This window comes from Sphaerodactylus townsendi, linkage group LG15 (assembly GCF_021028975.2).
Source record: "Sphaerodactylus townsendi isolate TG3544 linkage group LG15, MPM_Stown_v2.3, whole genome shotgun sequence".
NCBI lineage: Eukaryota > Metazoa > Chordata > Lepidosauria > Squamata > Sphaerodactylidae > Sphaerodactylus > Sphaerodactylus townsendi.
Genome location: NC_059439.1, coordinates 5508629 through 5536067, shown reverse-complemented (window position 1 = coordinate 5536067; position 27439 = coordinate 5508629). Strand labels below are relative to the sequence as shown.

Below are 27439 nucleotides of genomic sequence, written 5' to 3'. Positions count from 1 at the left end.
ATAACAAAGGGATCAGCTATTTTAGATCTGCTCCTAACCAACAATGATAACCTGATTAATGGGGTGGAAGTGGTAGTGTACTTACGTGAGAGAGACCATGTTCTGGAGTTCGTCATACAATGGAAACACACATCCTAGACTTTAAGAAAGCTGATTTCAGTAAACTTAAGAAACTACTAGGTGTGGTACAATGATTACGAATACTAAAAAAGAAGGGAATACAAGATGGATGGGAGTTTCTTAAAAGTGAGATTTTGAAGGCACAATTTCAAGCAGTTCCAATTAGGAGAAAAAAATGGGAGGTGTCTAAAGAAACCAGGATGGATGTCTAAAGAACTCTCAAGTGAGCTAAGATATAAAAGGGACATATACAAGAAATGGAAAAGGGGGGAAATTACTAAAGAGATATTCAAACAAACAGCCAAGACATGTAGGGAGAAAGTCAGGTCCTTTCCACACCAGCCAATAAACGCGGGTGAAGGGTGGGATGAAACCCATGTTGGGCAGGAACTTTGCACGGTTCCCGCCCCTAACATGGGTCTAACCCACCCCTAACCCATGCTATTGGCCACAGGGTGTGCTTTTTGAGAATCATGTTATCAGCGATTCTTTTGTTTTAATTCACTTCACAGCCGGGGCTGAGCAAACAGCCACGGCTGTGAGGTGTGTTCGGGGGCTGTGATCAAACAAGAGAATCGCAGCTCCCAGGTCCCACCTGCGCAGCCACGCAAGAGAAACAGGCCGTGACATGGCCCTGGCAGTGGTCTTTCGCAGGGAGGCAGGGACCCAAAACAGCACGCTCCTCCGTGCAAAGGTGTGTGCCCCATTTGCATGGCTGGCTGTCCATTCAATGAAAGATTCTGTTCATACTGTTTAAATCAAGTAGAGTCTCTTATTCATATGATCTTCTGTTCCAAATACGCAAGCATCAGATATTTGCTACCACAAGCTACATTTAATAAAGCACTAATTTGCTCAGCCAATTCCAGAATTGCCTTACTTATAAACAGTAAAAAACAGATATTCTGCAAGTGATTGCTATATGTACTTAAGAACAACAGAAGAGAACTTGATCTTGTTTTAATATCCATTTATTTTATATTTGTCCATTTTTATGCCAAAGAAAGAACGAACGAACTGTGACTAGCCCAAGGTCACCAGCAGGAATGTAGAAGTGCAGAAACACATCTGGTTCATCAGATAAGCCTCTGCCACTCAGGTGGAGGAGTGGGGAATCAAACCCAATTCTCCAGATTGGAATCCACCTGCTCTTAACAACTACACCACGCTAATTAGCCTAAAAATTTGCCTGATTTAGTACCTGCAACCTGTCGATAGGCTTGTGCCCCTACAGGAGATTTGACTTAATTCCACAATAACATTTTGCAGTGCTGATTGATTGCACAATTGAAGACATAGGAGGAAGGGGAAACCACATTCAGCAATCTTTGTTCCACTGGCATATCCATGTGTCCCAGACTTGTGAACTGACCCATGTTTTACCATAAGCAAGTACATAACACAGTAGTAAATTACTTCTGCCTCATATGAGTACCTTGATCCTTAAATCGGAAGGAATCTGCAATTACTGCAGTATGGAGAGACCAGAGAATCCTTAAATTTCAATGTTTTTTGGAGCCTGAGTTTGCTTTATATGGAAAATAGGTTAGGAGGGAGACTCTTCCTAAACTACAGGAAAATACAAATTTTGGCCAAAAGGATATAGATCTATTAATGAATGACTGGACATTAAAATGTCTATGCCCTATGTTTCTTCAGAAAAGTAAATAGACCATGGCAGATTATTCCTGTTTACATAGAAAAAAACCAAATGATAAAAACATTACCACATAGTTGCAATAAATATAATTTCAGAGCTGATGTCAGTTTGTCTTTTCCCTCTCTGCAAAAGACTGTGTTTTTGAGCTCTGTGTTCATGACACATTGGATCAGATGTTGACACTGTCTTTCATGCTCCCTGTTCTTAGATTGAGATCCTGAACAATTAAACCATAAAACTTAAATAAGATTCATATCTAAAAACATCTCCCTGCTTCTCTACAACCTCTAAAAAAGCCACAAACTGAGTACATTGACGATCTGGGTCCTCCAAGAGGAATTGAACCTTTTGCTCTAAAACTGCTCAAGAAAACGCAGATTATTTATTTTAAAATGGCATCATCTATTTTATCTTAAATCGGAACACATAAGGACCTTGCAAAATGATATATACCTCAGTGTCTACTGACTGAAGGGGACTGGGACATAACTGGTCTGAAAAAGGGATCTTTAGATTATGACCCAGAAAAACCACTGAAAAGGGAGTGCATAAAGACTGGAGTGCATAAAATCTAAATTAGTATCCTGAGAGAGTCAGATCTGTGTTTTTGCTGAGTCTTGAAGATTTTTTAACAATCAGATGAAGGTGCTTCAGTGTGGTTTTACTGATTGGGGGACATGTGGAAAGTGCTGGGGGACATGTGGAAAGTGCTCTCAAGTTGCAGCCAGTTATTGCAGCCCTGTAGAGTTTTAAAATTAAGATAGGAACAGAGGTGGTGGTGCCATTGCCTCTCTCTAGTGTAGTAGCCCTGGACTTCCTCATTGGTTTTCTGTCCAGGGTCAAGCGTTGATTCAGAGATATTAAGGCTAGCCTGGGTCATTGAGGTAAGGTTGGTGTATAGATGGGAAGACTAATTTGTACAGGGTAAATAGATGCAGATTATCTAAGGCTGTGATCCTTGAATATAACCAATACATGGAAAAGCTACTGCAGCCCTAGCAGATATTTTAATTGATTGAAAATATTGCTTCAGTTAAATAGATATCTAAAACTGGTTCATGCAAACCTACTTGGTTGCCTTTTTTCACCTCATTCTTCCCCCTGTAATTGTTGGAGAAAGTTGGATATGAACCTGGCTGTCCTCAGACATAGTTGTTTCCATGACGGGGAGGTAAAAATCAGCAAATTAACTTGTGAACCCTTAATCTGTGTTACTTACTTTTAGAAGGGTAGCACTTTTTCTAGATACCATGATCACAGGAGTTCAACCTACTCTGCATTTTGTGTAATATTTACTCAGGGATTGTTGAGACTGCTTGCATGGTCAAAAGGTGTGTTACAGAGCAGCTTTAGATATATCTGCGGTTGTGAGAAGCCATAGTACTTTGCTGTTTTACAAAATAGATATCTCTAGTATTATAAAGTTGCACAGAACAAGCATTTATTTAAATTCCATTTTTTCTTGAATCCTTGATCTCCTAAAACCATAAAAACAGAACATAATCTTTGTTCTATGTATTTTTAGTGATTTTTGATCACACAGTAGACAATGCTATCTGAAGCCCCTAGATATGATTAACTGGGAATCCAGTGTGTTTCACCTACCATGCTGAAGCTGAAACTTGCTGAAATATTTCATTCTTTTCTTGATCTGTAACAAGTTGGTACATTTTTCCACCACTGAGCAGCAGCAACAGATTAAATTGAATGCTGTTAGGATTGTTTCTATGAAATAGAAAGGAAGGGAGGATCCAATTTTGGTAATTCTAACATCTCAAATAACTCAGTGCCTGGTCCTGAAGCAAACATTAAACAAACAGTAAGAGACTGCAGTTCTGCAAGGGTGGATAAGGCACAGTATTCTGTATCCTCAGAATCTCACTGTTCATGTACAAACACAAAAAGGCTTGGAAATGTGTAATCGGTGCTTTGCAAAATATACGAAGAAGGTTTGGGGGAGGAGAAATGCTGAGAAGAAAGGTGTGCAGGACTTGGAGAGCAGTGATTTGGTGCCACAGGTAGCTAATTGTAAATTATACACCATACAAAAGTTTATTATGTTGCAAAATTAATCTGTTTTTCTCAGTTTAGGTAAACTTGCGTAATTTTTAAAAAATCGTTTTTGTGAAGAGTCCCTCCTATTATGGATTGTAAACCAAACATTGCAACCTTTTGCAGGTGAAACAGAATTGCATCCCGCCTGTGCTGCAAACCATCCCTTTGGGTTAGAAATCCAACTACACAATTGCTTCTTGGCCTTTTGGCTAAGATCAAGCATGTCGCAAAAATCTGACCATGTTATTGCCCATTTTTATCCCACCTTCCCTCCAAGGAGCTCAGGGTAGAACATGATTCTCCTATTCCATGTTGTGTTCACAACAGCCCTGAAAAGTAGGTTAGGCTAAAACTGATTGGTCCAAGGTCTCCCAGTAAGCGTCACAGTTGGATATTTTAGCCTATGTCTCCCCATTCCACCACACTGGCTCAATCAAGTACATGGTTCTCTCTCTATCCATTTCACGACAGCCCTGCAAGGTTAGGTTAGGCAGTGCTGAATAGTTTCAGAGGGTAGCTGCACTGCTCTGTGGTAAAACTATAGAGATCAGCAAGGTTTTCAGATTCTAAGCTTTCAAGAGTCACAAGCTCCCTTTGTCAGACATGAGTAGGAATAGAGATCTGAGATTTTTATCCCAGTCTGAAGGTGGGAAGGGCATTGTAAAGAAGGCTCCTAAAAGGTACAGTCCATATTGTACTCAAGGCTTAAAGATGATTTGAACCTGGGTATCTTACGTCCTACTCCAGCACAGTAATCCTACAGGTCCATAAAGTCTATGCTCCATTTTGTCACAATAACCCTGTGAAGTAGGTTCAAATGAGAGAAAGCTATTGGCCCAAGGTTGCCCAATAAGCTTCATGGTTAATTCGAATCCAACTCCTCGGTCCAAATCTAGGTAGTGAATCAGGTACTGCTTGGATATATGCCATTTAAATAGCCTGTGTAATGTACTTAGCATGTGTAGGTAGATTAATTTCCACATTCCACTTTGGTGCTGTCTATCATCATGACATAAACAACAGTGCCTCTGTTACAAGTCCAAGCGCTTAAAATAAGCGTTTAAAACAAGCGTTTAACAACTTTGTGCAGTATCTGCGTGCATATTTATCCTGGGGGCACCTCACTTCATAGAAGTTAGCACCAGAACCAGGCTTTGGACCAGGAAACACCATAGATCTACTTGGGGGGCAGAGTCCTCTGAAAGTGAGGATATATGATGTACAGTGGTCCAAACCTTATTTTGGGGTACACAGCTTTTAAAAAATTTTCTTTAATATTTGTGGTGAGATTCATGAATAAGAAATTAGCAAATGTGAATAAAGAATAAAGAACCAACTTCAGACTCCTGATGGGTGCTTAAAAAACAAAGCAGTTTTGGTATAAAGCCTGAAAAATGTAATAGTAAAAAGCACTGCCTGAATATAACCTTTCGTGTCTTTAAAAGGTTCTGCCCTTTGCTTGTTTTCATCTTCCTTGACAGAAATAGGCTCCTTTTCCCTCAGCATTTCTCTAAGGATTCTTGCTTCACTGACAGGCCCTGAAAGGTACTAGTTTACCTCAGTATTTTGTGGATGTCTAATTGTGCTTCTTCAGAATATCCCCTCATGGACTCTAAATAGTATAAACAAACAATTTACATTTTAACTCTTCAGCCTCTCCCCCCCAAAAAAGTTACCTCAAGGAAATGGTTGCACAGAAGTAGGGCAAGGACCACTGCAAGTGTTTTATTTAACAGGACCAGCTGAGGGCATTTTGAAATGTGTTAGTCTCCTGTTTTAACATAATTAACTCAAAATCCATTTATTTGGTTCTCTCAGTTTGAGGAGGGTGAGGAATTTGTATCTTTTAAAAATAACTAAATAGAAAAAAATTACTTCAAATTTAGACACCCTAGAAAACCGCACTGATTTTTCAACTCTATCACTGTCTTAAATTTCAAAGTCTTTTGAATCTTTTACATTTTCACAATGTATACAATAAGAGATATATAATCTGATCTGCTTCAGCTTTTGAATTTTGTTAATGTGACAGAAAACTGAAGAGAACCATTTTTAAACTGAATGTGTGTCAGAACAGGCTTCAATTTGATTCAGAGACAACTCCCCCTCCTTAATGTAAACACCACTTTTAAAACAATGACTGTAAATAAAAACATTCATTCTGCTCTGTTAGTTTTTAATTGGCTTAAAACAGATTTATTATTTTCTATTTGCCTACCATACATTATATATTAAATTCATTAGACTATCAAATAAGTCACCCATGTTGTATAAATTTAAAAATCTTCCTTAATATAGTTCCTTAAACTGTATGTCCCAATGTAAATTATTTTATAAGGGAATTTGTCCTTTGTGAGACAAATGAGAAACAGATTTAAGGGTAGAGAGTCCATTTTGGGGGTGGAAGGCTTTTGGAGGGGAAACAGAATAAACGATCCTTAGCATATTTTAAATATGCAAAGCCATAATTTATCTGAGGTAAATGTATTGTCGAAGGCTTTCACGGCCGGAATCACTGGGGTGCTGTGTGGTTTCCGGGCTGTATGGCCGTGTTCTAGCAGCATTCTCTCCTGACGTTTCGCCTGCATCTTGATCCTCCGAAGATGCCAGCCACAAATGCAGGCGAAACGTCAGGAGAGAATGCTGCTAGAACACGGCCATACAGCCCGGAAACCACACAGCACCCAAACTATCTGAGGTAATTTTGTCAACATTGGGGTCTAAATTCCAGATGATTCCATCTTCTTCAAGTAGCTTCTATGTAGTGTCAAACATCCATCATAAATTAATAAGGGAAGTTTTTGTTAGATGCACAAAGGTCTGCTGGATCTTTTGATTTTTGATAGTAATTCCAACATATCTGAGAAAATGTATTTGATTATTTAAATTGCCAATAAATCTAATAGTAAACTTTATGGTTAAATGCCAATCATGAAAGGAGTACTGCTTGCTGACAGGCAAAGCATGGGTCTCTACATACTTAGATGACTTCCCAGAAAAGAAAAATATGAATTTGAAAATTAACAAAAAGGAAGAAATTTTCACAAAAACAGCTTGAGTAGGAAATGTCAAAACAGATGTCTATTAAGGGAAACACAGGGGAAGGAGAAATTCAGCTCAGGAGATCTTACAGGATCTTTAGGGGGAAGAGGGCAGGAATGCTGAACTATTCTTTGCTCCATTTTCTTACAAGCTCCTGCAATTTCTTCTCTCCTAATTTGTTTCCTCTAAAACTGAATATCATCATATAGGCCAGTGCTAGTGAAACAGAGTTACAGATAATACATGAGATTTCTGCATGCTCATGACTTTTGCAAGTTTTAGAACATCTTTTTTCAATTACAAGAGATTTGATGGGCTGTGAAATGTTTCTTTTTGGAATGTTGCTTTGGCAGCCAGTGCTATCATGGCGCAAGGATCCTCACTGTGTGACTGAAGGCAAACTGTGGCAGCCCACCACGCTGTGCCAGAATGCTAAAGTTGTTTACAGGCCCCCCAAAAGTTGGGGACCGACTTCTGCTATAGAGGTTGGACTACCCTACGTAGTTCTCTCTACTCGCCAAACTCGATTCGATTTCGAATACCTTTAATGGCATATAAATTGTTTAAGATTAACTTAGCAAGATAATAACAGCCTTTACAACTCGCCAAACTCACCGTTCCCCAGGCTCCAAGCCCAATTTCTGGGAATTTGGCAACCCAGAGCTGGTAGGGGAACCAATCTCTGTAGTCTGGAGATAAGCTGTCATTCTGGGGTATCCAAGATCCAGTGGTGGGATTCAGCAGTTCGCACCACTTCAGCAGAACCGGTTGTTAAAACGGTGCTTGTAAACAACCAGTTGTTAACTTATTTGAATCCCAATACTGCCCAGATCCCTCCTAGAGGATGGCATCCCTACATACCTGATAGGGCTGTTGTGAGGATAAAAGGAAGGCAACCAAAATGATTAAAAGTCTGGAATCCATGCCCTATGACAGGGGTAGGGAACCTGCGGCTCTCAGATCGGAAGGACACGATTCCTCCAGAATCACAATTCTACTGTCAGCATGGCCAATTGGCCATGCTGGTAGGGGCTGATGGGAATTGTAGTTCCAGAACATCTGGAGAGCCGCAGGTTCCCTACCCCTGCCCTATGAGGAGAGTCTTAGGGTATGTTTAGTCTGGAGAAGAGAAGGTTAAGGGGCAACATGATAGCCATGTTTAAAAATTTGAAGGGATGTAATGTTGAAGAGGGAGCAAGCTTTTTCTCTGCTGCTCCAGAGACTAGGACAAGGAGTAATGGATTCAAAATGCAAGAAAAGAGATTCCACCTAAACATTAGGAAGAATTTCCTGACAGTCAGGGCTAGTCAACAGTGGAATACACTGCCTCGGATGGTGGTGGGGTCTCCTTTTTTGGAGGTTTTTAAACAGAGGCTAGATGGCTATAGGTCAAAGGTGCTTTGATTGTGTATTCCTTCATAGCAGGGGGTTGGACTTGATGGCCTTTGTGGTCTCTTTTAACTCCATTATTCTATGATTCTACTGTACACTGCAGTGAGCTCCTCATAGGAAAGAAATGTGGTGTTCAAATGCCAAAGGTCAGGGAAAGTTGAGTTGAGTGCAGTATAGTGTCAAAAAGCATAGGTTCTAATGTCCTCTTAAATAAGAGTAGTATTAGAAACACTTTGACTAAAAACCCAAAGCCACAAAATCAGTGGAGATGTAAGGATATTCAATTGGCAACCTTGCTAAAAGAAATCCAGCAATTTAATTAAAAAAAAATTAGTGCCACAAAAATTATAGAATTTTTATGAGTGGCTTCAATTTTCCTAAAATTGTTTACCTACATACCAAGCGCAGTAACTAAAAAAAAGAGTTAAACCTTAGTAAAATTAGATAAACTAGTCTGATAGAAGTTTTATACTTTATTACTTGGCTTTGAAAATGGGTGCCAGGACTGAGCCATGATGGTCTTCGACTCACATTAATCTCAATTATTTCATGCAGATTCTCTTAGAGGTAATCTAACACTGTTTTCTGGCTCAACATAGACATATCCCCAAAATGTAGCATGGAGATGTACCTAAAATGTACCAGTCTTCCCTGCTCTCTCCACCACACAGGCTTTAGCTCAGCACTCCACAATTGCCAAAGTACTTGAAATAAGTTTGGAAGATCTTACCTGGAAGAAACAGGAAAACTGCTCAAGATAATTTCTGTGGTGATGTTTAGCTATTAAAAATTGGTAGGTATGTTATTGGGTGTTATCACAGTTCAAAGGTTCTCTTTTGAGGAGAACTTTAGACAATAATATGGTTACATGAATTCCACTTTTCAGAGTAATGAGAAGTTTCAGGGATTGGTTACCTTTGTGGGGGGGGGGGACCACTTGAGAGCGATACCCACATCAGATCCCAGAAAGAGCCCGCCCGCATCCCTCTAAGGTCCAGTTTAGAGTTTTGAACATCCCAGCTTTCCACTGGCATCGCTACGGTAGTTTGTCCTGTTCAGACTGGTTGCCAGATAGCAGTTTATTCATATAATTAAGGGAATAGGGGAGAAGCTGTCTGCACTTTTGAAAAGGCAAAGTCATTTGTAGCAGTGGGTCTTCAACCAATTTTACATTTCATTTTCAGCCCAGGCATGGACGTAGGTAAGGGGGGGGTTCTCGGGTTTGAACCCCCCCCATTCATGTCCGAAGCTCCGCCCACCCGTTTGTGGGTTTTTAAAAACATTTTAGTGCTTTTTCGGTTTTTGGCCTGGAGGGTGCGCATTGTTTGGGCTAGCAGCACCAAACTTTCAGGGATTGTTTGGGGGACTCTCCTGATGATACTACCCAGGTTTGATGAGGTTTGGTTCAGGGGGTCCAAAGTTATGGACTCTCAAAGGGGGTGCCCCCATCCTCCATTGTTTTCAATGGGAGCTAATAGAACATGGGGGCTACACCTTTGAGGGTCCATAACTTTGGACCCCCTGAATCAAACTTCACCAAACCTGGGATGTATTATCAGGAGAGTCTATTATTGATACCACCCAGGTTTTGTGAAGTTTTGTCTTGGGAGTCCATAGGGGGTGCCCCATCCCCTATTGTTTCCAATGGGAGCTAATAGGAGATGGGGCTACACCTCTGAGGGTCCATAACTTTGGACCCCCTAAACCAAACTTCACCAAACCTGGGTGGTATCATTAGGAGAGACTCCTTAAGATACCCTGAAAGTTTGGTGCTTCTAGCTTAACCATTGCACCCCTGACAGCAGGCACCCCCCAAATTTCCCCAGATTCTCCTTTTAAATCCACCCCCTTTGGCATGGATTTAAAGGGAGAATCTGAGGTCCTCAGTTTAGAAGAAGAAGAAGAATTTGGATTTATATCCCCCCTTTCTTTCCTGCAGGAGACTCAAAGGGGCTTACAATCTCCTTGCCCTTGTTCCCTCACAACAAACACCCTGTGAGGTAGGTGGGGCTGAGAGAGCTCTGAGAAGCTGTGACTAGCCCAAGGTCACTCGGCTGGTGTGTGTGGGAGTGCACAGGCTAATCTGAATTCCCCAGATAAGCCTCCACAGCTCAAGTGGCAGAGCAAGGAATCAAACCTGGTTCCTCCAGATTAGAATGCACCTGCTCTTAACCACTACGCCACATTGAAAGTGATGCTGTTTCAGGGTGGGGGATAATCCACCCCAAAACAGCATCACTTTCAATGTTGTTTAACTAGGGACCCCAGATTCTCCCTTTAAGGTTGATTTAAAAGGAGAATTTGGGCTCTCTAGTTTAAACACCACTGAAAGCAATTCTGTTTGGGGGTAGATTCCAGCATCACAGTGGCTGCCCCGGGGGGGGAGGGGGGGGGCGGACTCAGATTTTGCACCAGGCTCCATTTTCCCTCTATGCCTCTGCCCAGAGGGGAGGGGCAGGGGAGGGCAGGGGAGGGCAGGGCAGGGGAGTCTGCCATTCCCGACCTCGGAGAGCTGCTTTTATAAGTGCTAGGCCAGGGGCGGGGCTTGGGGAGGCGTGACCATGCCCTAGGGGCGGGTGGGGGTGTGGCCCCACCCCCGAACCCCCCCCCCATAAAAAATCTATGCCTACGTCCCTGAGCCCAGGTTTTTCTTTGCCTAAAAACAGCTTCTCTAGATCTGCTGTTGTTTTTGGCTACCTTTTCTGCTTCTCTCTTTCCACCAGATATCTCCTCAGGCAGAATGAAAGGGGGGAGCGTGCCTTAGAAGAATGAGTATTTTATGTTCATTCCATCCTTTGGCCCTTCCACTCAATCCCTGGCTTTGCCTCTTGAATTCACAGGCCCTGTCTTTGGGTAAGTAAAACCTTGGGCCAGGCCCCACCCACATGTGGGGGTCTCATTTTGCCAGATCAGTATTTTTCAAGACTAACTCTAACTGTCCTTAAGCCAGCTCCAGCAATCAGTTTGTTTCTTATGCTCTCCCAGAATCAAACACTGATTTCTTTTCTTTTTTCATGCAGACACTCATCTGTTCCTCTCTTCCAAACTTTTAGGGGTGCTTGAACAAAGTCATTTCCTGAAACTCAAAGCCCATTTAGGAGATATCCACAATCACTGACACATTACCATTCCCTCTGTCATTGCAGGACTGAGCCCTAGTGACCAGCAGGCAAACCCACAACAATATCTAATGCCCCAAAAGGTAAGTGATCTTTCTCTGAAGCGCCCTGTTGCTGTGTTGGACCTCACAAATAAGAAACCCACCCAATTCAATGAATGGGTTCTATATGCTGAAATATGTTTCCATGAGTGGATCAACTGAACTGTATAAGGTACTTCAGCCAGCTATAGCTTGCCCACAGAAACTGGATTAATTGCACGCAGAACAGCTTGCCTTATGCAACAGAGGGGGCTCTATCTATGGCTCAGGTTTGTGTGGTGGGTGCTATGCCAAAGCAATATTTTTAAAAATCTCCAATCACATCTCCAACAGCCAACGAGAAACCCTGCTGGATAAAGGCCCCATCTGGTCTCACTCAGTTGGTGGTCACCTTTAAAGGTGTTAGTGGGCAGTGGGGCCTATGGGCACCACATTGGAGACCCCTGCAATAGACTCTGTCCTGCAAAGCTGCCATTTCCTTCAGCGGTACTGATCTCTGATCTCGAGATCCGTTATAATCCCGGAAGAATTTAAGGCCGCACCTTGATGTTGGTAACCCATGACCTGACAATAATTTGACTTCCCCAGCTGATTCCTGACCAAATGTATGGTTGGGCTTTTTTGTGTGTATCTTTGTTTTGCAATGTAGTAGAGGCAGGCCTCACAAACCTCAGGACAATGGTTCACCGTGTCAAAACATTTGCCTCCGTCCCCCCTTTCCCTCTGGGAGCTGGGACGGCATCCTAAACCCTGGCCCTTCTTGCGAACTGCGTTGTGGACGGCGCAAGTGCTTTTTTTCCTGTTTGAAAGGTCCATTCCAGGAGGCTTGCGGCTGCCATGCGAAGCCCCAGGGTGGGAAAGAGATCCCCCGCCCACTCACCCCCAAAGGGGCCTGGGGAGTTTTGCATCCCCTTTGTGGGCAATGCCGCGTCTTCCTCTTTCCTGCCTGCGCGCCTCTCCTCCTTCACTGCCAGGGGCGCTTCCACGCCGTCTCCATTTGACAGAGCCCATGCCCGGGTCCGGCCTCCTGGAATGCGCCCATGCGCTGGCTGGCACGCATGGGGCGCAGCCGCTCTGCCCAGGGGGAGGCTGGGGTGCAACTGTGCCGCTTCGCCTCTACCCGGGGGGGGGGTGGCCCCGGGGAGCCCCCACTCCCGCTCCCCCCCACCCCCCGAATCTCTTCGGGAAACGCAAACTGGGAGGGCTAAACCCTCGCTCGCAGAACCCCAAAGCCAACCTCCGGCGCCAGCCCCGGCTCCACCCCTCGCGCCTGACTGACACTCCCTTCTCCAACCGCGCTTGCCCAGGCCCTCCCCGCAGCCAATGGGGCGGTAGAAGGGCGGAAGACTTTCCCACCCCCACTTCAAGGCTGGTTGAGCTGTGCAGGTAGGTGTTGGGGGGCACGGGAGCAGCTCCCGGAGCTGATGCAGAGAGCCAGGAGCCGGGGGGGGGGGGTACCCAGAGTGGTCCCTGGCGGGAAGGTGCAGGGATGGTGGGGGGGAGAGACGTTGCAGCTGCATGTTGCCGAGCAGGGGAGGGGAAGGAATGAGGCAGGGAAGCGGGACCCCCCCCCCCCCTTTGCACATCCACACACAGACGTGCGCGCTCCACTCCTGCCATGGACCGCAGGCCAAGTCGCTGGGCGCCCCGTTTTTGCAACTTTGAGCCAGCCGGAAGAGAATGGGCAGCGAGGGAGTGCGTCGCTGTTCCCGGCCCTGGCTGCTGCTTTGCCAGGAGAGAGAAACTGGACAGGCCGGGAGGAAGGGGAGGGGGGCATGGCTCTGAGGGCACGGCCAAAAGGGGGGAAAGACGAGAGAAGAACCGCTGGGGAGGTAATGCCAGGGGTTGCAACTTTTGAAGTTTCACACACTGAAATGCACATAGCAAACAAGAAGATGGGGCTCTCTGTCCAACGTCCATCATTCCGTGCTGGATGTAAATGCGCCGTGGGTGGGCCAAGCAGGATGGTGGAGGTGGGCCAAGCAGGTAATAGTGGGAACTTCGGCGGGGCATGAGGGTGGGGGGTTTCTAGTGAGGGAGGGGATTCCCCCCAAAATGGCAGTGTTGCCTGGGGTGACAATTTCCTCATGGGCTGGGCCAAGCTTCCTTTGAGCCAAGGCTGTGCCCCAGAACCTTTGGCTCTCCCATCCCTTCATGACAGGGTTCAGTCTTGAAAAAATATGCAGTGTTTTATAGTAATAAGAGATCTTCAGGTGTTGCCAACACAATTCCACCCCTGCTGAGCCCAGTTGGCAGCCTCTCCCTGGACAGGTTTGGGGATGAGACTTTGGGGCGGGTGGTGTGACTCCCAGGCAAGGTTGGACCTGGGAAACCCTCCCTTTCATCATATAATTGCTTGTGCTGGAGCCACAGTAGCTTGTTGGACAGTTGGCCTTTCCTTTTTAAAAGTAAGGTTTATATGGATTTCCAAAGAGAGGGTTAAGTATGCTTGCCACATGGAAAGAAAAAGTAAGGGATCTTTGAAAACTGGGATTTCAAGGGTTTGTGTGTGTATGTTAGACATCCATAATGTTTAACAAATGGGGAATATACATTGTCTGGGGTATTAGTATTCTGGAATAATACTGAGGCATCTTTCAAATAAGGAAAGTCTAATAACTGTAATACAAAGTGCCTTCTAATAATTCTTTCATATGGGCACACTGTTGTGTACTTCTTAACATGCATTGGTGAATTTTGGGGTAAATGTGTAAGTGTAGGTTGAAGCAGTAACAAGAAAGAAAGGCTTAAAAGGGATTTCTTGTGATTAAAAAAATATTTTTTGTTAAACATTTTGTTCAGTATGATAAATTCTTGCCAGTTCTGAGATTCAAAATTTCTATCTTGCTGAAGATTAAAAAAAAGTATGACTAAGGATCTAAATAGGGGTAATTTATGTGAAAAATTATTTAGGATTAGGGAACAGTTTTCCAACAACCCTGTTGGTAGAGGTCTGCTCCTGACAGAAAGAAGCTGTATGACGTCTGAGAAGTCTAGCACAACCATTTCTTTTGTGTTTTCAAAATAATGAGATTTTGCATTTGAGAGTTAATGTTTTGATTTACAAGTGACCCAAAGACCTACAAGTAGGTTTATTAGCAGTGCATTTTATCTCTTCTGAAATACTACAGGTAGACTTACAGGAGTTTTGTTTGCTTAGGTTTGGGCACACAAACCTAACATAGTTACAGGAGTTTTATTTGCTTAGGTCTGGACACACAAACTCAAAATTTGACCTCTTAGTACAACTAGTTCCTGATATCCACAAGACTTTGTGATTACGCTGTCCTGTGGACTGGAGGTCTCGCTCTGTGGAGTGTTTGTAATGTGTGCTGATACTGGTCTATTTGTAATAATTTGCATATTACAAATTTTTCCTTTTGTGTTTCAAAAAGAAAAAGATCTAACTGCCAAACTGGTAACAGAGGAAAAGGGATGTAAATATTAAGATAGTGAATCACGTAAACACTACGTAATCTTTGATTAGTCTGGATCATGCATGAACTTAATTTCATTGACACACTGCAAAAATCTCAGTGAAAATATCAACCTGTTCTCAAGAATGAAAATTTGAATTGTTGTAGTTAATGGAAGGAAATGCAGTCTCACATTTTGAGCACATGGAATCCCAAACGTTCATATTTGCTTATCAGAAAAAGAATGGCTTACCAAAAACTATCCAAATGATGGAAGATCCACATTTAAAAGACAAATTGACATTCATTTATGCGGAGTATCTTTACCTCTAATTCTTACGATAGCAAGTTTTACCTTGAAAAATGAACGCTATACTCATTTTGTATAGAAGGGAGCTGTATTCATGAACCTTAATAAAAGAAAAGGAGGAGTTAGCAACTCTCTGTGAACTGTGGCAGTGAAACTTAGAAAAATCCTTAGATTTTTGTTATTTCCAGCCAAGTAAAATTTAAACGGCACTAAAAATTCAGTTGATTGATGGCACTGATTTTCATAAAATATTGCAGCTGTAATATATATTTTAAAGGTTGATTGCAGAGAACAGAAATGCCAGGGGAGGACAGCAATGGAAATGAACTGAAGTTCACATGGCAATGTGATTCACATGGCAATGTGGATCTACTGCTCTATTGCAAAGCAACAAATGCTGGGAAGTTTCATAGCATAAAGGATAAACTATTTGTATTTGTGTGCCGTGGAAGCTTGCTAGGTGACCTGAGCCAGTCATATACTCTCAGCCTCAATCCTGGTCAGTATTTGGATAGGAGACCTTGGAGAAATACCAGGGGTGTGATTCAGGGGCAGGCAATGGCAAACCAAAAGTTTCTTGCCTTTAAAATTCTACAGGGTTGCCATAAGTCAGCTATGACTTGGTGGGGGAAAAATGCCATCTACTGTTTTAATTCAACAGGCTTTAAAAAATCAGCTTCCAACCATCTGTCTGAAATCAAGCTCAGACCAGTGGTGTATGCCCAGGGGGCGGGGGCATCTTGCCCCAGGGGTGTGGTGTGGGCATTCTGGGGCATTCCAGGGTGGGGCAGGGGCTGACAGGTGAGGTGAGGGCACAGGGCACACACATGCTCTGGGCAAAGTTCCCCCTCACTACAACTGTGGCTCAGACAATCTGTGAATGAAAACAGCTTTCTGTACACAGATCTTATGAACTGGCTAATTGAATCCTATGACATCAAGAATCAATTATGGGTAACATATTTGAGTTTTGCCCTTTGGGATCCTCATACATCCCAAACTAGGCTGAGAATAGGCACTCCCCCAGCTCGCAAGCGGAAGAGCAGCCTGCTAGATCATTTGCTTGCACACAGGGATGGTTCTGTGCCCAAGCAACCAATGGAAGCCTCTGTGGTATTGATGGCCACTGGGACTTGGCCTGTCTGCCTCCTGACCTATGTAGTCACCAACTGAGACCAAGGGGAGCCTGTGAGGGGATGTCAGTACAGCTGAGGCACAGTTTCCTATTGGGCTGCCTCTCACAAGTATGGCCCGTATTTGTCCCCGCACTCATTTGTTTGCATGTGTACTGGGTAGATGTTGAATTTGTTGGCACTCAGCCAAACAAAAGCCTGCCTATCCTTAAGATAGGCCTTATTGATCTGAGAGTCCAGTCATTATATAGTTCCCTGCTACTGCTATGATACTCTGGAGCAGCAGCTGTATATCTTTTAGCTAAGGGAAAAATAACTTTTCCCCAGAAGTTAATTATGTGTTTAGGGGCTAAACTTCTCAGAATTCACATAACATACCAATATTCCATGCCAAGGAATTAATGTGACTGAGATCAGAGAGCCAACTTCTCACTTACTCAGTGAGTAGCAGTTGTCCAATGGAGAGCAGACTGGTGTTAAATTGCCGTGTTGTTCTACCTACTTGTTGTAGGCTTAATGCAGATGGTCCCAGGGCATAGTCTGAAGGCATATGCTGCAGTAGCCTTTTAAACATTTGGGCCAGGTTCTTGGATAGCAGAACAACAATGGCTAGGTGGCAGTGGTGGATACTAGAAGTGACAGAGATAATGGGTGATCACTATTTTTTGGTTTATTGTGTACAAAGCTGGAGGGAATGGGAGAATGTTTTGCCAGCATGTTCCGTATTCTTGCTCATCTTTCATAATTCTCCCCTCCCCCTTTCCTTCAGATGTCATTTAATCTTTTCCTGTATGCTTTTTTTATAAGTGGCATTTATTTCCACTAATCAAAAATCTTTTGTTTCAGAGGCCAGACTTCTTTTTTCTCAAAGTTAAAGATATTTGGAGAGCTGCTTCCATAGTGGATACGAAAAGATCAGAAACCATGCTTTACAGGATCCCAGATAGTTTTGGAAATATTCTGGACACCATGGATTCTACCACGACATACTACAAAGTAAGACTTGTTCCTTTATTTTTCAATAATGAACTGTTTCAGTTTGAAAAAATCGGCTCCCAAATTTATCAGGTTTGAAATGGAAATGGGTTATAAGTATCAGCCGTATGGGTGGGGTGGGGAGGGAGAGGGGGGGAGAATTATCCTGTGGAGGTGGTATGGGCCCCTGCCAACTGATTTGCCCTCCCTGGGGCACTTACCCCGGTGGAGAGACAAATATGCCAGTGGGCAGATGCCGCAGCCCTCTGGGAGGCCCAGACAGACCAATGACTTCAGTTTCATTTCTGACTTCAACAAGATGTGAAGAGTGCCCTAAATAAATATATCGATCTAAATTTGGGCAGAAGAACAGGTAGACTGTCTTGTATTTTTCTGTTAAATGGCTATACTGGTGACTGGAAAAGTAGCTTCCATGAGCATGGACACTGGTTGTGGTGTAGTAGAATAGCACGGAATCTATTCAGCCCAACCCACAGCCTCTGCTCCTGCGCCACTGCTGGCCCCATTGGCACAGCAGGGTCGTGCTGAAGGCATTCCCAGAGGTGGAACTAACATTAAGTGACTTCCACCTCGGCTTTGTGTTGGACTACACTACCCTTTTGGGAGGCGTAAGCCCATTAAGCCCTATGGCAGCTGGGAAGTTTTTTTTGTTTTTCTGCCACCCCGGCGGGGTGGTATGGTAGCAATGCTGTCCCCACCTGCCTGAAGTTGTGGATTGGGCAGTATAACTTCCATGGTATTCTACTACAACAGAATCAATGTGTCCCTGTTCATGGAAGCTACTTTTCCAGTCACCAGTATAGCTATTTAACGGGAAAAAACCAAGACAGTCTACCCGTTCTTCTGCCCAAATTTAGGTCAGTATGTTTATTTTGGTTACTCTTTGTGGATTGTTGACGTTAGAAATGAAATTGAAGTCGTTGGTCTGTACTGCACACTTTAAAAAATAGACTACCAGATCAAATTATCATGAGTCTGGAAAGCCCCGATATTTGTTATGGAAGGTGATGTTTATGCCTTGGGATTTTTCATGTTGTGAATTGGTTGGGTAGTGAGAATCGTTCTTTTTGGTATAAGTTCCATTGACAATGTGCATTTCTCTCCATAGCCTATCCCTTCCTCTGCATCTAAGACTGGGGGCAGAAGCCTCAATGATTTCTCTTTATTTTTTTTTCAGACATGCATTAAATGCAGAGTCCCATATTGTAAAGAGGGATTTGGTATGTGTGATCTCAATGCATTAAATGCATTGCTGTCATAGAACTTTGACCTTCTGAATTCCCAGATTAACAGTGTAATCCTATGAACACTTTCCTGGGAGTCAGCCCCCTTGAATAGGCCTGAGTAATATGCTGAGTAGACCTGCTTAGGACAAGTGGAGAATTCTGAGCTGGCTACATTAAATTGTGTTCATCCAATATACTTCCCTGATCTCGCTTCTAATAATCTTATAGTTATTTTGTCACTCTTTATGCAAGCATGACAAGGGGGACATTTATGTATGATGTCATTTTGGATAGAACAGTAACTTGAGATTAAAAAACCAGAAACTTTTAAAAAAGAACATTACAAGACCACTGAAAACATGTACCGGTATATGTTTTAGAAAAGCTGAAATAAGCGAGAGAGAGCAATTGAGATAGTTACTCATGAAAACCCAAAGTATGAACAGGGTGAAATTAAATCAGTTTTAAATGGATTTGACACTGTTTCACAAACAAGTAAATATGCTGCATCAGATGTGAAAACAAGGTAGAGTTAGGATTTGTTTCTAGCAATGAAGACAGTGTTTATATATAGCATTTTGATTGTATAGCGAAAATGGTCATTGGTCTGAGCTTGAGCTAGTGTTTATTTCTGTCTCAAGGGGTGCCTATCTGTTAAACATATTAGCTGATGGTATAAAAGGTTTGTGCGAGAAGCAAGGTAACTCGAACTCTGACATGAATGTTCCCAGGGCACACACACATTGGCCTAGGCAAGCACTTTGCTACATTTCCTTCATGCCGTTCATAAGCAGATTGTGCTTGGTGTTTGTTGAACTTTCAAAGCATGTTGTTGAACAATCTTTCTTGAGTGCAGGTTTGTTCCCTCTTGTGTTCCTTGTGGGCTTAGTCACTGCAAAATGTCGATCATAGTGAAAAACTAACGTGGTGCTGCAGAATGGTTTTATTCAGTAGTGCGAATATGTGCACCAAAGCAGTGTGTGGACTTGTTCGCTACCTTAGTCCAGATTTCCAGAACAACTGAAAGTGCAGATATGCTATTGGTATTAGAATACAGATCATAATTCTGTGGTGTCGGGGTCAGCTGTATGTTGTTCCTCGACTGGATGCGGTTATTCTTCACTCGTATTGTGATGGTGGAAAGTGTTGTTCAGTTTCAGCTAATTTATGGTAACCCTGTGTTTTCAATGCAAAAGGCATCTAGAGGTAGTCTGCCATTGCCTGCCTGCAGTGTAGCAGCCCTGGACTTCCCTGGTGGTTTTCCATTCCCTGCTTAGCTAGTCCAGGCCATCCAGACCAGCACAACAGATCTGCCACTAGAAACCTGTTTTTGCACATGAATGGGACCTAATGGAGTGAGGCAGAGATTTTAACACAGTGAATTTCCAGGCTTCTATTAATTTACTTTTTAAAGAAAGTTTTAATTTTATTTATTTATCTAATTGCATTTATACACTGCCCATTTCTAACTGCAGTTGATTTCCTTTATGCTCTCCCACCCTGGAGCTCCCCCCCCGTTCAAGTCAAGGTTGATTTGATGGCAATCCCATGGGGTATTCAAGGCAAGAGATGTTCAGAGCTGGCTTGCCATTGCCTGCCTCTGTGTCATAACCCAGGCATATTCCTTGGAGGTCTCCCCTCCAAACTACTTGCTGGGGTTGAGGCTCAGAGTATGTGACTGGCCCAAGGTCCTCCAGCAGTTTTCATTTCATTTTCATTTCAATTTATATCCAGCCCAACCCCCGAAGGGCTCAGGGCGGCTAACAAGGTAAAACAATGGCAGATGAGGCATTTTCATGGCAGAGTGGGGATTCAAACCTGGGTTTCCCAGGTCCTAGTCCTTAACCACTACCTAAGAGTGGTGAACTCTAATCTGCAGAACTGGGTTTGAGTCCGCATTCCTTCACAGCAGACTCTTATCTGGTGAACGTGATTTATTCCCCCGTTCCTCCACATGAAGCCTGCATCGTGACCACTGACCTTGTCCTCGTTGCAGTCTTCTCAGAACTCTCTCAGCCCCACATACCTTACAAAGTGTCTATTGTGGGGAGATTACAAGGAGCTTCTAAGCTGCTTTGAAATACCTTTTAAAAATGTAAGAGTTTTTTTTTAAACACCTGACAGTTATCTGGAATGTTGAAGTTTCATGACTAATCTATGAACCTGAGGAATTGCTACATAATCGGATGTATGCTGGTGTGTAGAACTTGGTTACTTGCCTTTTCCCTCTATTGATGCGTAAAGCAGCTTGGTGGTTGGACCATTTCCAACTGTGAAAATGGCCTTAACCCCCTGCCTCTCTTGTGTGGTTGCTAACCTCCAGGTGTGGCCTGGAGATCTCCCGGAATTACAACCTATCCCCAGACAAAAGAGATCAGTTCTTCTAAAGAAAATGGCTGCTCTGGAGGGTGGACTCTATGGCATTATACCTCACGAAGGATCCAGCCCCAAACCTCCAGGGATCTCCCAGCCCAGAGCTGTCACTGTACTCCTCTGTTGCCTGCCTGATTGCTTTATATTTGTAGCTCTGGGGCCAGGAGGCACACTTAACATTCCCATCGTGCAATTCTGGCATCCCTATTTACATTTCATAAAACGTCTTGGCAACTGAAGGCAACTTTCAATCCATTAATGTACGAATACATGCGTCTTTTTCTATGGTTGCCTTTGTTAAACCTTTAAAAAAACACCCTTTTTATTACATACGCTATTGCAATGCAGTGTTACGTTATTCAAAATATGGGACAAAGTCCTTAAAATTGATTTCACAGCAGCGGCCATCAGCCTTCTGTGGCACACACCATAGAAGCGAATAATAATATTCCAAAGAGGCAGGAGCCCCGGTTTTATTAGGTAAGTGTCCCTCCCCCATTGAATGGCAGCGGGGCGGTTCCTCCTGTTCAGTCAGCTCCGCTTCATTGCGGCAGATTGGGAGGGTTTGGACCCCCAGAGCCGCGGACATTTTGGAAGGGCCTGCTGTGCTCTGCAGAAACCATTTCCGTGCTTGGCCTGGTGATGGCGCTAGAGCTCGCGTGAACTGCGGACTCCCCGGAGAATCACGCGGGTCGACAGCAGACTACAGTTCCCAGCAGGCCTTGCAAGCGTCTGCATGGTTGCTCTAACCCTTAACGCAATGCAAAGTCAGCGCTGTTGCTGTGCCGCCTTGTGGCTATGAGAGGCTGAGAAATAAAATAGAGCTTTTGTACGGCTGTTGCTGCTGTCCTTCTCACCATATGCACTATATACACCCAGAAAGCCTGTGAAAGAGACATGAGCAAAGAGTTCTTTGCAGCTGAAAAAAAAGCATTCCCTTCTGTTGTTGGGGGGGGAGGGAAGCCCCCTTTTACCTATTTGGTATATTTTAAAGACATTTTTTTTAAAAAAAAATCTTCTTAGTTAATACTGACTTACCAGCACAGGATGTGGGTAATCCCACAGAGCCCTCTATTCTGATCAGATGTACATTTGCTCCGGACAACAAACTGTGCTGGACTGTAAGTAGAGTTATCGGATAATAATGAAGAAGCCACCTGTATAAGGTCTGTGGGCATGCACTGCCAAATAATATGTAAAAATATAAAATCAAAGCAAAACTGGATATAGTTCCAGATAACCTAAGGCTGATACACTGAACTAACTTATTAAGAAGTCAGTCTCACCAAACTAAAACCAGATATCCTCAACAGAAGATGAGACTGTAAACCTGGGGGTGTTCTGTTTCACCATGCAGAACATAAGAAAGAGCCTGCTGGATCAGACCAGAGTCCATCTAGTCCATCACTCTGCTGCTCGCAGTTGCCCACCAGATGCCTTTGGGAACTCACATGCAGGAGGTGAAAGCAATGCAGCTGCTGTTGCCTCCTGAGCACCTGGTCTGCTAAGGCATTTGCAATCTCAGATCAAGGAGGATCAAGATTGGTAGCCATAGATCGACTTCTGTCCAAGCCCCTTTTAAAGCTATCCAAGTTAGTGGCTATCACCATCTCCTGTGACAGCATATTCCAAAGGAAAACAGCAGTCAGTTGGAGTGGTTCTGGGCTTCTCTTTGACATGCTAGCTTTCTGGTGTAGGAATTATTGTGGATGTGTGCAGTCAGAGGAGAGTGTCCCATTATATGAACCCCATCTGCAATCAGCTGCGGTACAGATGAGACATAGGTTCTTGGCCAGTTTTTGGCAACTAGGCCTTAGTTCCAAGAGAATTAGGTATGCTGCTGAAGAAGTCTTATTTGACCCATTAATAGCTTTTAATTGAATCAGTAAATTGCTATCTGAATATATTTACTTTTGAGTAAAAATAATAGTTCAGAAGAAAAAAACCATTCTTTTTTATAATATATTATAAAAACAAACATTCTTTTCTTTAAGATCATGCATATATGTGCTACTGTAGGCAGCATCTTTTTTTAAAAAAAATGTAAACAGCCAAAAGTTTGTGATTCATTCATATATTAATTAGATTTCTCTGTATTGCCCTCCCAAAGCTCAGGGCAGTTTACACTACAGAAAATATCACAACGATATAAAATTAAACCACCTTGATATATTGATCTAAAAAGTTAATCAATTGAATGCAGCAGCCCTAGTTTAAAATCTTTGAAATCAACGAGTTTAAGCATACTTGTGTAGGATTGTGCCTGGTTTATAGGATTTATATGTGTGAATAACACATTCCACACACCATATTGTCAATAAGTATTCTTGTCCCATTTTTTTTCAGAATATAAAAGTATTTTTTATTTCCTTCTCTCTCAAAAAAAAGAAAATAACAAAAGAAGAACAAGGGTAGAAACTAAAAAGCCAGCAATTAAATGTAGTAAAATAGAAAAAGAAAAAAAATATATGCATAAAGTAGAGACAAAAATATAACAACAGGTGGCAAATTTACATGTACATTTCTGTGAAGGTTTTCCAAATATCTAAAAATAAAACCAGACAAAATAGTTGTCATGTGTTCAAATACTGATAAACTTCTAAGGTCCTCAATCCACTGATTTACTGGAGGTAGGCACTACATTTCCAATGCTGCAATACAATACTTTTAGCTGTAATAAAGCCACGGAGAGTCATTTTCATAGCTTCCAGTAGACGAGCAGGTCATTTAATAGTACATAAGTATAATTAATATTCAACTATCATTCTGATACAAAATTGATATAAGTCCAGATTTCCTCCTCCAGGCAGCCTCGCGTGCCTCTTTGGTTACTCCCTCCCACCTCACTGGTATTCTGAAAGGCTAGTCAATGGCCTGGCTGCGCCGCCAGCGCCAGCTGCTGCATCTCCAGACTGCCGTACCCTGCCAGCCTCTGTCTCTCAGGCTGCTCTTGGACCACCAGCCAGCCTCCTGCCTCCCCCAAGCTCAGAGGCAGCCACTAGAGCGGCAGAGGCTGGCGGGTTGCAGCAGTGTGGAGGTGGCACAGTGGCTGGCATTTGTCAAAAAATTGTTTTGCAGGTGTTGGTCGTGGTGGGGGGAGTCCAGATGGCCTGGTGGGGGGAGTTCGCATGGAGTAGCATAGCACCCGGGGCTTGCCCTGGGCGCCCTTTTGTATAGGTCCACCACTGCTTACTCCATTCATTCGTGAGACTCTGCATATATTTCTTAAACTAAACATTCATAGACAAATGTTGCAGGTTTCATTTTCTGGATCAATTCTATTAGAGTTTCCAGAAGCCAAGGGGGCTCTGAGACACTATAGCCCCATCTGTGGGGTGGGGGGAATCCACCCAGCCCATTTGATGGGGCTGCCCATTCCACAGGGCCATGTTTAGATACCAAAAGACGTTGCAATTGCAAATATTTCCATTCAGTAGAAGCTAACAAGTCATAACTAGGCCTCATTTGAGAAAATGGCAAAACCTCATCATAGTCTATCAGTTGGTTCAGTGTAAAAATCCCCCTGTTTAAGTTCTGATTGGCCCATGTTAATTAAGCGTATGAAAATGGATCAAACTGATATTGTTATGACATTATGAACCATTGTTCTCTAGCTTCAAAGACTGCAGGAGGAATAGGATCCACTCTAGCATAAGTAGCCCCTAAAGTGTTCCACTTGGAGAGGGACATCAGACAAGAAGCCTCCAAAAGAGACCTGAATGAGTGGTCCAACTGCAAGGAGCTATCCCAATAATTAGTACAAGCCAATAATTATGCCTAATTATTACCATACACCAGGAGCAGCAGTGGCGTAGGAGGTTAAGAGCTCGTGTATCTAATCTGGAGGAACCGGGTTTGATTCCCAGCTCTGCCGCCTGAGCTGTGGAGGCTTATCTGGGGAATTCAGATTAGCCCAGGGGTAGGGAACCTGCGGCTCTCCAGATGTTCAGGAACTACATTTCCCATCAGCCTCTGTCAGTATGGCCAATTGGCCATGCTGGTAGGGGCTGATGGGAATTGTAGTTCCTGAACATCTGGAGAGCCGCAGGTTCCCTACCCCTGGATTAGCCTGTGAACTCCCACACATGCCAGCTGGGTGACCTTGGGCTAGTCACAGCTTCTCGGAGCTCTCTCAGCCCCACCTACCTCACAGGGTGTTTGTTGTGAGGGGGGAAGGGAAAGGAGATTGTAAGCCCCTTTGAGTCTCCTGCAGGAGAGAAAGGGGGGATATAAATCCAAACTCTTCTTCTTCTAATGATATAAGCTAAGATAAAGGAAACCAAACACTCCTTCATTGAATGGAAGTGGAATCCTCTTTGAAGTAATTGGGCAGCCCCATCCAAACCCGAAGGGATGTGTGCCACTGTGGTGCTTCCTTGCTCCCTCCAATAGGGTTTTCCGGTTTTATTTATTTATTTATTTATTTATTTATTTATTTATTTATTTATTTATTTATTTATTTATTTATTTATTTATTTATTTATTTATTATATTTGTATACCGCCCTCCCCGAAGGCTCAGGGCGGTTTCCAACAACATAAAATTTAAAACATCATAAATATAAGTTAATTAAAATACATAAAATATTAAACTAGAGATGGCTTCAACTATTCTATTCTATTCCCCTTTATGCATGAACCTAATGGAGGCTGTAGATGTTTACTTATTATTATGTTGATATCATCCCTCAAGTTGGCCAAATGCCTGGCCGATGGAACAGGTCTCGGCTCTTCTTACAGGCCCCATGCAGGTGAAACTTTGTAAAATCCCTCAAGAGGGCCCTGATCTCACCTGGAAGCCTGTTCCACCAGGTAGGGGCCAGAGCCGTAAAAGCCCTGGCCCTTGTAGAGGCCAGCCGGATCGCCTTGGGGCCAGGGATCACCAGTAGGTCCGCCTCCGATGAATGGAGGGGCCTAGAAGGGCGATATAGGGAGAGACGGTCCCTTAGATATGCAGGGCCAAGGCCGCGAATGGCTTTAAAGGTCAGGGAGCTTGTGGGGAGCTTGTAAAAGCCCCCAAAACTCCCTGCTGCCTGAAAGCCCCGTAGGGTTTAAAGGATGTGTGCCACCCAAAGGGTGGCATAAGTCCGAGAGCCAGTGTGCCTTGCAACCAGCCCTAACCCCCTGAAGGGAGCCATCCTGCCATCCATGTTGGCATTTGAGCAGGATGGCAGGGCAGCCCTGCCACATCTCGGACTTCCAGGTTTTGTGGTGATGGGGCTGGGAGGCGCACAGCTGGCCACACATCTGTCCCCTCCAGTGGTATACGGGGGGGGGGGTTAGAGGAGATTGATGCCCCAAGAGCCACTTGTGAGGTTCCCCCTCCACATCCCCACCCACCAGCCTGCACCTGCTGCTTGCCCGACCCATCTGGTGCTCACCTGACCTGCCCGCCGCCTGTCCACTCATCTAGGCTGGCTCACTGTTCGTTGCCCACCCACTCTGCTTTCCCCTCGCCCAGACCTCCTGCTGTTCCCCTGCCGGAGAGGTAGGCATGAGGTTCAGGGTACCCTATCTCTCTGCCCCTCCAATGAGGGTGCAGTTTTGTAGGGAGGGCAATTTAGGGGAGACAATTTCAGAACTTGCCATCAGGCACCATTTTCTGAAGGTATATCACTGACCCTCTTCACTGAGGTAAGTGCCCTGGGGAAGGCAAATGTACCGATGCGGGGTTGCACCATTTCCAGCAATCCTTTCAGCCTCCCCCCTTTGGATGGGACTGTGAAGTGGTCAGGAATCCCATATAAATTTTGGAAATAGATATTAATTTTATGAACATCAGACTATAAAAAGATAGCTATGTAGTAGAAATATATGATTGTTTATTTACTGAATTTCCAGTCATTTATCTTCAGTGAAACTTGGGATGAATTACAAAAATTTGCAGAAGACCATGCAATAATAAAACAAGGCATTAAAATACCTATTTTTCACAGAAATTAAAACTGTGATTGCTGTTATAAACATGTCTCCATTGTAAGGCAAACAGCATTGTGCCAATCAGGAAGGTTGCTCAGAGCCACTACAAGGTGTCAGACAAAAATTCTCCTGCTTGGCTCCACTCATACAGACCTAAACCAAACATTATGTGATAATAAATCACATTGTTTTTCTGAGTTCCAATCGCCCCTCCCAATTGATTAGGGATCCCAAAATTTTGTTCCCCTCATCTCCATCCCCCTAGCAATTATGCTAATCTGTTCTGTACAGCTGCCATGTATGCTTGAGTATTAAGTATACATTTAGTACTCATCCGCTACACACACACACATATATATTAATTAGATTTAATATACCGTCCTATGCCCGAAGGGCTCAGGGCAGTGTACAATATAAAACATCATATATAAAAACATAAATATAGTGTAAACAACTGTTATATCCTAAAACAGCGTCCCACCAAACCCTTACATAACCCTCCCAAGAAAGAATAATGGGTCCCGATGGTGTTAGGGACCCATAGGAAGCAGAGGGGAGGGAGCTGGGGCACCCTCAGCGGCTGGTCTCTCTGAAGGCCCAGTGGAACAACTCAGTCTTACAGGCCCTGCGGAATTCCC

The 27439-nt window shown here is 43.6% G+C and overlaps 1 protein-coding gene across 2 annotated transcripts in view; it reads left to right on the top strand.

Moving 5' to 3' along the window:
* Positions 1–12757: 12757 nt before the first annotated feature.
* Positions 12758–27439, top strand: part of KANSL1 (KAT8 regulatory NSL complex subunit 1) — a 181638-nt gene continuing 166956 nt past the window's right edge. The window contains exons 1-2 of one of the 2 annotated variants that reach the window (XM_048516897.1): positions 12758–12815; positions 17135–17284. The gene's annotated coding sequence lies outside the window, so the exon portion shown is untranslated. Of the gene's footprint in view, positions 12816–13262; positions 13416–17134; positions 17285–27439 lie in introns of those variants that run through there. The other variant, XM_048516896.1, reaches the window with a different exon arrangement.